Consider the following 13033-nt stretch of genomic DNA (forward strand, 5'->3'; position numbering starts at 1 on the left):
AATTCAGTTCCAATAGGTGACAATGTCACAAATTTTGACAAAGTCAAAATTGAAGATTGTGATGAGAAAACTGATGACGAAGATGAGAAAAGAAAAATATTTTTGAAGTTAAAAGAAAAGTTTCAAGAAACTGTTTTACAGTCTACTGAAAAAGGTGAATGCTCAACGCAAGAACCTTTGAAGAAGAATGTAGAACAAAAACAAAAAATTAAAATTCAGAAAATGTTCAAAACAAAAATAAAAGCTCATCAGTTCGATCATCCAATCATGATAAAAAAACCACAAAAATTAGAAAATCAAAACTCACAAAAATTTGGTAATAAATGGTGCAGGTTTAACCACAGTGCTCAAAAGTCAAATCCAGCTTACAAGAGGAGTGATGACTACCACAAAGCCAAACAATGTTATGATTTAAGTGTGTGGTTTGGAAGAGAAGAATGGTATGATAACAGAGTGTATTACACATGTGGTTATCAAGGACACATTGCTGTTAACTGCCAAAGTCAGAGTTTTGAGACAAGAAGGTGCTTTGAATGCCATATCAAAGGTCACATTGCCAGAGATTGCCCAATGAGATCGAAGGGAAGATCGAGGGCTGAATCTCATGGAAAGATAAAGAAATCAGTCGAAGTCGAAGAAAAGCCCAAAGCACAGAAATTGGAAGAAAAGAAAGTAAAGCTTTCACATGGGCAGAAAGACAGACTGAGGAACAAATGGAAGAAGGCGAGAGAGTATCTTGAAAGGATTTTGTCCTCGGATACAACCGAAAAATCAGATAACAGTTCTGATAAATCGTGTTGCTCTCCAAAGAATGATCAGCCGAGTAAAACGAATTCATCAGATACAAATCTGAGGATAGAAGAGAGAGTAAAGAAAGAGAAAGTGGTTAATCAAAAGATTAACAAGACAAAGAAAGTGAGATTTTCACTTCCTGGCGATGAATTTGTTTCTTCGGAAACAAAGGAGCCACGTTCAGGCGATGAATCTGGTTCATCAAAGCCAGAGGAGTAATGTGTTGAGGTAAAAGGTGATAATTCTGTTAAGACAATGGATGATGCAAATTTTCCATCATTGTCAAACGGAAATTTAATGTTGATGCACTACATCTGTCGACTTCGTCTTGTATCGAATCTTAGTCTTAGAATGTTAGATGAGGGCGCATTGTACGAGGTTCCACTTGAACGTACATGTCCGTTCAAGTGAAACCTTATGAGAGGTTCCGCTTGAACGTACATGTCCGTTCAAGTGAAACCTTATTAGAGGTTCCGCTTGAACGTACATATCCGTTCAAGTGAAACCTTATGAGAGGTTCCGCTTGAACGTACATGTCCGTTTAAGTGAAACCTCCAACACTATAAATACCTCTTAAGCGAAATCATTTGTAACGTTCTGATTTTCCATACCGAGGTGCTGCCGGTGTGAGAATTGATTGTAAACGCTGTTATATCAATCAACAAAGTGATTTAAGTGAAGATCTAGCTGTTTCTACATCAGGTACTTGTTTTCCGCACCTGTATCTGATCAAAACTCCCCTGATAGACTCGTTCGGGTCAGAATTCGATCCTACAAGTGGTATCAGAGCTTCAGGAGGAGGAGTTCTACAGAGATTTGCCGGATTTTATCAAAAATTCTTACTTCTACACCTTCTTTCTTCATTAGAACGAGATTTTACGGTCAAAATTCGCTCAAAATTCACAGATTGTGTGTTATTGGACATAGACAAACCCTGGAAAGTTTCGGACCTAAATACGGATTAAAAATGGATCAAATTACCTTCGGACTAGGTTTCGCTTAAACGGACATTGTGTGGTTCCGCTTATTTGTCACAAGGTTCCGCGTATTTGTCACAAGGTTCCGCTTATTTGTCACAAGGTTCCGCTTATTTGTCACAAGGTTCCGCTTATTTGTCACAAGGTTCCGCTTATTCGTACATGTCCGTATAAGTGAAACCTTATAAGAGGTTCCGCTTATTCGTACACGTCCGTATAAGTGAAACCTTATAAGAGGTTCCACTTATTCGTACATTGTGGTTCCACTTATTCGTACACGTCCGTATAAGTGAAACCTTATAAGAGGTTCCACTTATTCGTACATTGTGGTTCCACTTATTCGTACATTGTGGTTCCACTTATTCATACATTGTGGTTCCACTTATTCGTACATTGTAGTTCCACTTATTTGTACATTGAGTAGTTCCACTTATTCGGACATCAGTAGTTTCACTCTTGTGTACGTCAGGTAATACAGGTGTGAAACATGGATACTGAGTTTTACAACGCGTTTGCTACAACCCCTGCTAGTCCGTCTGACATTACAAAGACCATGACAATGGAGAATGAAACCGGAACAATGCAAAAACCCCCGAAACTTTTGGGAATTGAAGATTATCATGGATGGAAGAAGCGTTTCGAGAATTGGGTGCAGGCGAATCATTTAAAAGCTTGGGAGAACATCGAAACTGAAAATGAGAGGCCAAAGAATTCAGTGGGTGTCGATAAAATCATTTCAGAATTCACGGAGCAAGAAAGAGATAGTTATAAAGCAGAAAAGATGATGATTAATTTGCTACAACAAGCTGTTAAGGAGGATATATTTGTATTGCTTCAACACGATGAAAATGCTTATTCTATCTGGGAAGCTCTTAAAAAGAAGTTTGAGGGAAGTACTGAAATGCTACAAAGTAAAGCAGCTTTGTTGAAAAAGGAGTTGGAGCTGTTTACGTGTATGCCTGGTGAGACGACCAAGACTCTTATTGAGAGATACTGTCATCTTGTTCGCACCATGTCCCAGTTAAAGATTACAAAAACTCCAGCTGAATGGGTTGAAAAGCTTGCTGATGCATTACCGCAAAAGGAATGGGGCACATATCTGATGATATTGAAGAATTCCGGACAGTTTAGCAGGCTATCTATTGCACAGTTTATCGAGAAGCTGGAGGCACAGGATTTGGAGCAGCAGAAAATTGCTAGAATGAACAGTTCTACTCATCAACAAGATATTAAATTGTACTAAAAATGAAATGTTCAAACTGCTGAAGCAAGTCCAAAGATACAAACTGCATTTAGTGCTGGAAATCAACCTACACCAAGCAGTCAAGGATCAGTCAACTCTAGTGGTTTTTCAACGGTGAATCCTCCAAGTGTTCAAAGTGCATCTGCTGGAAATGGACATTCGATTCAGTGCAATGTAGCTCTACATCTTCAAAATGGTCAAAATTATTCTGAAGAAGTTGTAAAGCATCATATGGGATTATTGGTCACTGCATTAGAGTCTTATGAAGGGTTGATTGCCAGAAGAATTGGTAATCCGATGCTCACAAAGGAAGATTATGACCAAATTGACGCAGAGGAGCTAGAACTGATGGATATTAAATGGGCCTTAGCGAGCGTTTTGAGGAGAGCAGAAAAGTTTAGATTGGTTACAGGGAGAACTGATTTCTTGGATGCAAATCTTTCTAATCTTGGATTTGATAAATCTAAAGTTGTTTGTTTTCGTTACAGGGAGAAAGGCCACTTTAAAAGAGAGTGCAAGAATCAGGAGCCGAGAGGAGCAAAGGAGTCTTCTGGAAAAGATGATTATTATAGGAAAACCATTTATCAGCAAATCACTCATCAACCGTATCAACAAAAAGAACCTCAAATGGCACATGGAAGAATGATCGAGGATGCAAACAGGAAAGCTTATTGTGGCATCATTGATCAAGATGATGAGAAAATGGCTGAAGGTTTTAGCTGGGACAAGTTTATTCCAGCTGATTCAAATGTTCAAGCATTTATTGCACATATTATTCGAAAGCCAGAAATGTTGAAGGAATGGATGGAAGTGTTATCTGATGAAGAGAAAAGAGAAAAGTCAAGATGAAGGATCTGTTTCTTCTGAAAACAGTTCATCAGAAACAAGTGATGATGAAGAAATGGAACAGATAAATTTGGGAAAAACTCATTTATCTTCTGACACTTTTGAATTTTATTTTGCAGAAAAATTGAAGAAATTGAAAGAGAGGAAAGTTGCAAAGGAAATGAAAGAAGTCAAAGTGATTGAAAAGATTGTGGAAGTTGAAAAGAGAGTTGAAGTCGAGAAGATCGTTGAAGTCACAAAACCCTGTCTTACATGTTTAGAGTCTTGTAAACAATGTATGGAAAAAGATGAAAGGTTTAGTGAGTTAGAAAAGTTGAAAGAACAATTGTTGTTTGATGTAAAGAACTTGAAAAAGTCGTATGATGTATTAAACAGACATGTGAATAGTCTGGAGAAGACTAACTCTGAACGAGAGAAAGCTTTGAAGATGATGAATGCTACAATGATGACAAAGCAGAAAGAGATCAACTTGTACATAGAAGAATGTGCAAAGTGGAAGAAAGAGTTGGATAATGAAGCAGCTGAGAATGAAAGAATCAGAAGATTGCTGCAAAGTTACAAAGGTTGTGACTACATAATCGATAGAATTTATCCAACAGTAGAAGGTTTTGAAGCGTTTAAAGATGAAGAAACAAAAACAAAGAAGAAAAAGGATACTGGTAAGAAACAGGGTGTATGTTATAATAAGCGTCCGCCTCCGATTTGGGAAGGGTACTCGCCTAGAAAACCTAATGAGGAAGAACTAAAACAGGGGGTCAATATTAAGCTAGAATCCAAGATAACCGATGTTTTACTGGACAATATTGACGTTACGTTCATAGCGTCCGACACAGATCATGAGTCCGAACTGATAAAACGAGTGGTTGATCAGGTGTTGGATAAGGATGAGGAGTCAGAGTCAAAGTCCGAGTCCGAAAGTTCGTGTCAGTCTGTCGGGAGTTCAAATTCGTCCGAAAATAGTTCAAAATCATCGGGAAAACGGGTTTACAATAAAGAGTTTTTGTTGTCAAAATCTAATTTGAATGATGAAACGTTTGAAGTTGTATATACTTTGAATGATTCTGACAAATTATATTTTGATAAAGAGTTTCCAATAAGAGGTGTTAAACCAGAAATGATCAAAAAGGTTTTCAAATTAACAGAAATTAATATTTCTGAAATAAAAGATGAAAATCTTAAAGTAAAACCTAAACCTTACACCTCAAGAGTACAACAAAGATTAAACAAGAAAAAAGGTTACAATTCTGGTTCTGGTTTTCAAAAGAAACCAAACCAAAATCGTAGCTACAAAAAGAAAGGACTTGGTTATACTCCACCAGAAAACTATAAAAATGAAAAATTTTCTAAAACAAATACAAAATTTGTTTCAGGTACAAGCTCAGAAGAGGAAGCAAAAAGCACATTCTGGAAACAATCTAACCAAGAATTTCTTGCCGAGAAGAGAAAGAATGGAGCTTATGTGAAGAAAGAGACAAGAACCTGTTTCCGATGCAATGAAGCTGGTCACATTGCATGGAACTGTCCAAAAGCGACAAACACAAAACAGGGAGTTTCTGGAAAACTGAAACAAGTCGTTGTTGATAAAACCGAACCACTAACTTAAAAATTTAAAGTTTTCAAAAATTCAACATTTGAAGTTGGTGAGTGTTCGAAGAGATTTTACAGGCGTAGTGTGAAACTTGACAACCAAACATGGGTTGTTAAGAAATCTGAGGTAAAATCTGGCGATGAATCTGATTCCACAAAATCAGAGGAGCCACAGTATGATGAGAATGATGAAAACTCAGTTCCTTCAATGGATGATGAGAACTTTCCACCATTGAGGACTGAAAATTTTAAAAGGAAAGTTGGAAAGTCTGAAATCTCAAATCAGAGTTTTTCTGAAAAAGATAACTTTGATGGTGAGAAAGCATTTAATGGTAAAGTGAAGAAAATTTTTGGAAAAATGGTTGATGGAAAGGTGAAAGGGGTAAAAGACTTCTACGCTACAAAGAAAGCAACTTACACCCCAACTAAATCCGAATTGAAATCACCCAAGGCTGGTCAGGCTTGGGTGGACATTTTCTTTGCTTGAAAAACCTGACTTGCCGGAGATCCCAAGTTTGTAATCGTGGATCAGGAATCGGCATCATTCATGTATTATGAGTTTGTATGAAAAATTCTTAAAATTGTTAAAACTTTACAGGTTGAATGACTACGCCGGAGCTTCCAGGTTGGTAAGTGCGAAGCAGGAATCGGCACTTTGATGGGTAAAATGTAGATGATTCATTCCTACAATTGGTCTTGATTGGTTATACCTACAAGTGGTTATTCTTACAAGTGGTTTAGAGGTTGCTTGATTGCAAACAGTGAATCAAGGATATTAAGTTGTACTTGATTTACTACTGTTGATAAAACTGACAAGATGATGAACCATATCCCCGTACTTAAACAAGTGGTAAACTTACAAGTGGTAAAAACAAACTCATTTTCCGGAAAAATCATTTTGATTAAAACAAACTTAAGTGTTTTGAAATCTAAATGAGAAAATGGTTTGTGAAAGGGGGAGTTCAGATTGTTTATGCCTAGTGAATGGCGAATTGAGGCGATTTGATATCGGTTGTCTTGTTTCTGTACAGTTTGTTTTGAATTTTCTTCAAGTGGGTCAAGAGTTTAGTTTGTTTTCAAATTTCTTTAATGTGTTTGCATTTAGGGGGAGTAGAAATTTCAGAAAATCCAAAAACATTAGAAAATTTGAAAAAGCCAAAAACATGATAAAAATTCAAAAAATGAGTTTCGTTGTGAAAAGAGGAAATGATAGTACATCAGTGGATTGTCACAACATGCTAAAGAATTGGAGAGATTAAAATGTGATAAACAATCTCACTGCGGATATGCCAGTAGGTTTTTGCACATTTAGTAGATTGTGACGAGATATAAACCTAAAAATTCAAACTTGCTTATTCTGTGGGGAACAACATCTTGGATATATAGGTAACCCCTGAAATCTTGTTTGAAAGGTCCCTTATTCTGAGATACTAGGTCTTTATACTCAGTGATATCTGGGGTATTATCCCGGGACTTCTGCTGTATGGAAATACTGACCTAGTCCCCGGATAATGCTTTCCGCAAATGCTTGAAACATAGCATCGCCCTCAGCAAGCTGATGAAACAATAAAATTGATAGTCGCTGCTGTTGAAACAAAAAGATCCTCTAAATGGGACCCACCGAAAAGTCGAAGCCGTCATCTCTCTGCGTATACGGAAGTATCAACCTGAGCTCTCACGGCCCTCGCATTTAACCCCTGAACAGATATCATTTGTGGTGTACTCACCTGTAAGACTGAATATTGGGATCTGGATAGGGGAGTATATTCAAGAAGTGGGACACACGGATAAGTTTAAGTCATTAAGACATTAACATCGTATCTCGGAACAATTGAACTTTGTGTGAAAATTTAAGTGGACAAATATACTGACAATCTAGGTGAATTGTTTAGAACTTAAAATGAAATGAAGCTTAACGGTGTTGGTGACTTGTCTCAAAAACTGATATGATCCTCTTACACGAACTCACAAAAATATTGTTTGTAAATATTTCTTTACTGCATTACATGTTTCTTTATTTCAAAATCCAAAAAGATTTTCAGTGTATTTTAGCATAAAGTTTCAGAAAATTCAAAAAGATTTTTGACAACTGGTATTGAAAAGCAGATTTTCAAAATTCCGAGTGCTAAACATGATGAGTAATATTTGAGGGGGAGTGTATGTTTGGAATTAAATGTTTTCATAATCTATCCTTTCAAGTGGTTCATCAAAATCTGTGTTTGTTTTGAAAGAGAGTCTAAGTTAGTGCAAGTTTATATGTTTGAAATATGTATGTGAAAGAAATTTACTTTGGGGTAGAGCTTATGCAGGTCAAGTTGAGCCAGGTTATTCGTTCCTGAGATCTGAGCTAAATGAGAAGCCAGGTTCCAATACTTGAGGTCTCTGATTGGAGATAGCCAGGCAAAGATTTTGGAACATGAAGAGTCAGGCTGACTGATATTGAGAAGCTGTTAGATGGAAAACCAGACAACGATCCTAAAGCTGATGATGCTGATGAACTGAAGAAATGCCAGCATATCGCAAGGGGGAGTCTGAAGACTTGCGTGAATAGATAGAGAGTGTAAAGCCCAGAGACAGATCAAGACTGAAGATGCGAAGACTCGACACTTAAAGACTCGTCAACATCTGAGGGGGAGTCTGTTGGTGCACTACATCTGTCGACTTCATCTTGTATCGAGTCTTAGTCTTAGAATGTTAGATGAGGGCGCATTGTACGAGGTTCCACTTGAACGTACATGTCCATTCAAGTGAAACCTTATGAGAGGTTCCGCTTGAACGTACATATCCGTTCAAGTGAAACCTTATGAGAGGTTCCGCTTGAACGTATATGTCCGTTCAAGTGAAACCTTATGAGAGGTTCCGCTTGAACGTACATGTCCGTTCAAGTGAAACCTCCAACACTATAAATACCTCTTAAGCGAAATCATTTGTAACGTTCTGATTTTCCATACCGAGGTGCTGCCGTTGTGAGAATTGATTGTAAACGCTGTTATATCAATCAACAAAGTGATTTAAGTGAAGATCTAGCTGTTTCTACATTAGGTACTTGTTTTCCGCACCTGTATCTGATCAAAACTCCTCTGATAGACTCATTCGGGTCAGAATTCGATCCTACATTTAAAACCAAAAATTGAAAAGAAATTGAGTGATGATAACTCAAAAACACCCAAGGTTCGTCAGGCTTGGGTAGATCTCTTTCAATGAAAAACCTGACTTGCCGGAACTCCCAGGTTGGTAAGTGTGGAGTATGAATCGGCATCCTTCTTGAGAAATGTTTCATCAAGGACATTAAGTTGTACTTGATTTAACTTTCATATAAATGGTTGAAAAAGAAAAAACAAAGTGATGAAGTAATCCCCTAACCTATAAGTGGTAACAATAAAACTAATTTCCGGAAAAATCATTTTGATTAAAACAAACTTAAGTGTTTTGAAATCATAATGGGAAAATAGTTTGCTGTGAGGGGGAGTTCTGATTGTTTATGCCAAGAGGATGGCGAATTGAAGCAATTCACATCAAGTTGTCAAGTTTGTACAGGTTGTTTTCAAATTTTCCCAGAAAATCAAAATTGAAACATATTATGATTTTAGGGGGAGTAAAAATAAAAAAAAAAAATTCAAAAATTTGAAAAATGTCAAAACATTAAAAAATTCAAAAAGAGTTTTGTTGTGAAAAAGGGAAAATGATAGTACATCAGCTAGACAGTTGCGATATGCTAAAGAAATTTAAAGTCTTAAAGCGTTAAGCAGTCTCGCTGATGATGTGCTGATAGGTTTTTACACATTTAGTAAATTTGATCGGGATATAAACATAAGTCATAAACTTGCTTATTTCGTGGGGGACATCTCTCGGATATATAGGTAACCCCTGAAATCCTGTTTAAAAGACGCTATTTCTGACATACTAGGTCTTTGTACGTGATGATATTTGGGGTATTATACCAGGACTTCTGATTTTGCGGGAGCAATAGCCTAGTCCTCGTATAATACTTTGCATTTGCTTTAATCTTAAAGCCAGCCTCAGTATAAAAATGATGAAACATTGAAAAATGCTAATCATGTACTGTTGTGAAAAAAAATCTCCTAAAGGGGACCCACCTAAAGTCGAGCCATCATCTCTCTGCACGAACGGAAGCTCTGACCTGAGCTCTCATGGCCTCACATCTACCCCTTTACAGATATCATTAGTGTGCACTCACCTGTAAGACTGAATATAGTAGTCTGGATACGGGAGTATATTCTGAGATGGTACACGCGTATAAGTTAAGATCTTAAAACACTAAATGTGTATCCTGAACAGATTGAAATGTGTGTGAAAATTTAAGAGGATCAGTATATCGGCAATCTAAGCAAATTCTTTAATTCTGAATATGTAATCAAAGCCTAATGGTACTGGTAACTTGTCAATAGCTAATATGATTCCCTAACACAAACCCACAAAAAAATTGTGTATGTAAATATTTCTCTATTGCATTTCTTTAAAACCAAAATCCCAAAAAGATTTTTGGAGTGTCTTCGCATAAATTTTGAAAAATCCAAAAAGATTTTCGACAACTGATGTTGGAGAGCTGATTTTCAAAATTCAAGTGCTAAACATGATGAACAAATGGTTTGGGAGAGTTTGTTGGAAATGTGAAGTTTTTGAAATGTTAAAATGGTTCATTAATTTGAATCAAAATTTGAATGTTACTAATTCAAGTGTTTGAGTTGAGCTTATTAGCGTCAAATTTGTTTATATTAAAAAATGGTTGAGATTTGTGCAAATTAAAGCCAGGTTTTCTGAACCTGATGCTACGGAGAGCCAGGATACAATGCAGAACCTGTGAAGAGCTGAACAGAGTTTGAACCAGGATTCAATCTCAAGGCAATAGCTAATTCCAGACGGCGATCCCAGCTTGATGAGAGGGGGAGTCTGACGAGGTTAGAGCTAGAGAAAGATCCTGAATCATCATTCAAGGAGGAGTGTTGATACTAAAGAAAGAGAGTATAGAGTTTGTGGATTCTTGTTAGCGTCAAATTCTGTGAAAAAAAATATCGATCAAGACTGAAGAGTTGACATGCTGAAGACTCGCACTGAAAACTCGTCAACATCCGAGGGAGAGTCTGTTGGTGCCTACGTCTGTCGACTCCGTCTTCGTCTTCGTTCGAGTCTTGTGTTTATATAGATAGATTAAGGCACGTTATTCGAGAAAACTTGTCACACCCCCATATTTACACGTTTCACCGGTGGGCCCGGTGGGGGATTATCGTGACGTAGTTGGTAACATTATAGTCAAACAACACAATATTTAAATGCACAGCGGAAGCAAAAGATAGATATATTTCAACCGAATGTAAATTATAATATCAAGTATCACAACAGTTGAAAGTAATCCACAAGGGGATCAAAAATAAATAGGAAACATTGTTCAACAGTTTTGACATCCAAGCTTGCGAGACTTAATGTGGACGCTAGGAGAAAGCCAGCCTAGTTCGCGTAGTACCTACACTTAACCTTTTTGGGAAAATACGCCAGTTTACACTGGTAAATACATTCAACCGACTCATTTTGAAAAGTTTAATAAAATTGATTTGAATGCACATGGCACAAACTTTTATAGCTTGGGATAATTATTTGAATATAATACTTGTAAACGAATTACATGTTTCTCATGCGTTCAGTAGCCCGATCCGTAGACCGGGTTAAAGATCAATAGACACACCACATTATTTATTCATTTATGCACTGACGGGTGTACGCCTACACCCCGTGCTCAGGTCGTGGCCATCTCGTAAGATGATGCCAAGGATATCCGGGACATGGTCATTAACCCCCCAAAGGCTTTAAGCAAACAAAACATTTCAAAACAGAGCATATCAATGATTTAACCTCTAATCGATCAAAGATTCAATGCTGGACCAAGCGGTATTTTATATACCGTACCCCAAGCCCGTATAAGGGAAATAAGTTAAAAGTATTTACCTTTGCAAGTATCAATCACAAATAGCAAGTGCGTGTAGCTTTTACCGGGTCTCCTATTCTGGAACGAAGGTTTATAATAACCTATTAGAATCCTAGCGGGTCTTTAATTTAGCCTAAGCTTAGACCGGTTAGTTTTAATGAAAGATACGGTTCGAACGCACGATTAGGCGAAGACCGGAATAGAATGTGTTTTAGTCCCGACAAGTTTAAAGACTTGTATAATATGGGTGAACTAAACACCTTCTGGATTTTGAGATAGAAAGGACAAGGGTTGACCCGTTTCGGCGGATTTATGCAAACTAGTTACATTAACCGAACCGAACACGTAAATAGCGTAACGGGTAACCGTAAGAGTCCTATACAGGTTCCATAAGTTAATATGCTTTAAATAGGTTGTGATATCAGTAGGATATCTCCCATTATGCCCAAAACGAGTTTAATCCTATAATACGCCCCGTAGGGGTATTTTGGTCATTTTAAAGATTATAAAAGCGATTAATTATACTTCTGATGTTCAGGTCTGAAGTAATCAGTAAAAACCACTTTATTTAACAAGTTATATCAGTAGGCAATAAGCAATACTTAATTTATTATATGAAATCAGTAGCAATTGGATTTGTGTCAAAATACTATGTAGAACTCATTTTATGCTCGAAAAGGGTATAATCGATATTTACCGAATCAAGGTCATAACCTTAGGTTATGAGCAGGTTAAAAATAATTAAAAATCTTTAAAAATCTCAAGATATTATATTACATCAGTGTGTAAAAGGTTTGGTGTTGAAATTGGGTTTAGATAGGCTTTACGCTAAGTGCGCCGTTTAATTAACAAAATATTTCTTAAATGCGCTATTTAGCATAACTCCTATTCTAGACCTCTAACTGACATGAAATTTTAGGGACATGTTTATAAATCAGTAGCAAAGATTATTGTCCTTTCACATCTCCAAAATTCTCGTTTTATGGTCAAAAGGGCATTATGGTCAACATTTAAGCATTTAACGGAAATGTGCAAACGACTCGGACAAACAACAAACCAGTCACATAGGGTTATACTATCATGTAACCTGGTCCTAAGGAAGTCCTAAGGCATTTCTAGACTCTAGTAAAACGGGTCAGAACTGAAGTCAAAGCAAAAGTCAAAGTTTTGCGACTTTCGGTTCCGAACCGGGTCAAAACAGAAAATTGTCAGATCAAGCATGCTTAGACCAGTTCTTACACTTATTACCAAGTTATATGAGTGATAAAATAGGTTACATGCCTTCTGCATTGTTAATTATGTGTTAATTCGAAAATTAAACTTCTGTTGACTTTTCTTAAACAACTTTGACCCGACATTTGATTTAGTTAGAGTGGGAATCAGGGGGTGCCCTTTTGAGGGTTTAATGCCCACATAATTACCAACTTATAACTACCTTTGATTCGACTAATCACTGGACCATTAATGATTAGTCGTTAAGTCAACCGTTAATTACGATGGTTTGACTTTTAAGCTAAAACTAAGTAAAAACTCAACTAAGAAAGGTTAAGCATACTTACTGAAGTCCTATGCACGATTAGGGATGCTTTGGAAAGGAAATTGTGCTCCAGAAAGCTCTACAATTGCAGATGGGATGAATGATCACAA

Source organism: Helianthus annuus, chromosome 4, assembly GCF_002127325.2.
Source record: "Helianthus annuus cultivar XRQ/B chromosome 4, HanXRQr2.0-SUNRISE, whole genome shotgun sequence".
Taxonomy (NCBI): domain Eukaryota; kingdom Viridiplantae; phylum Streptophyta; class Magnoliopsida; order Asterales; family Asteraceae; genus Helianthus; species Helianthus annuus.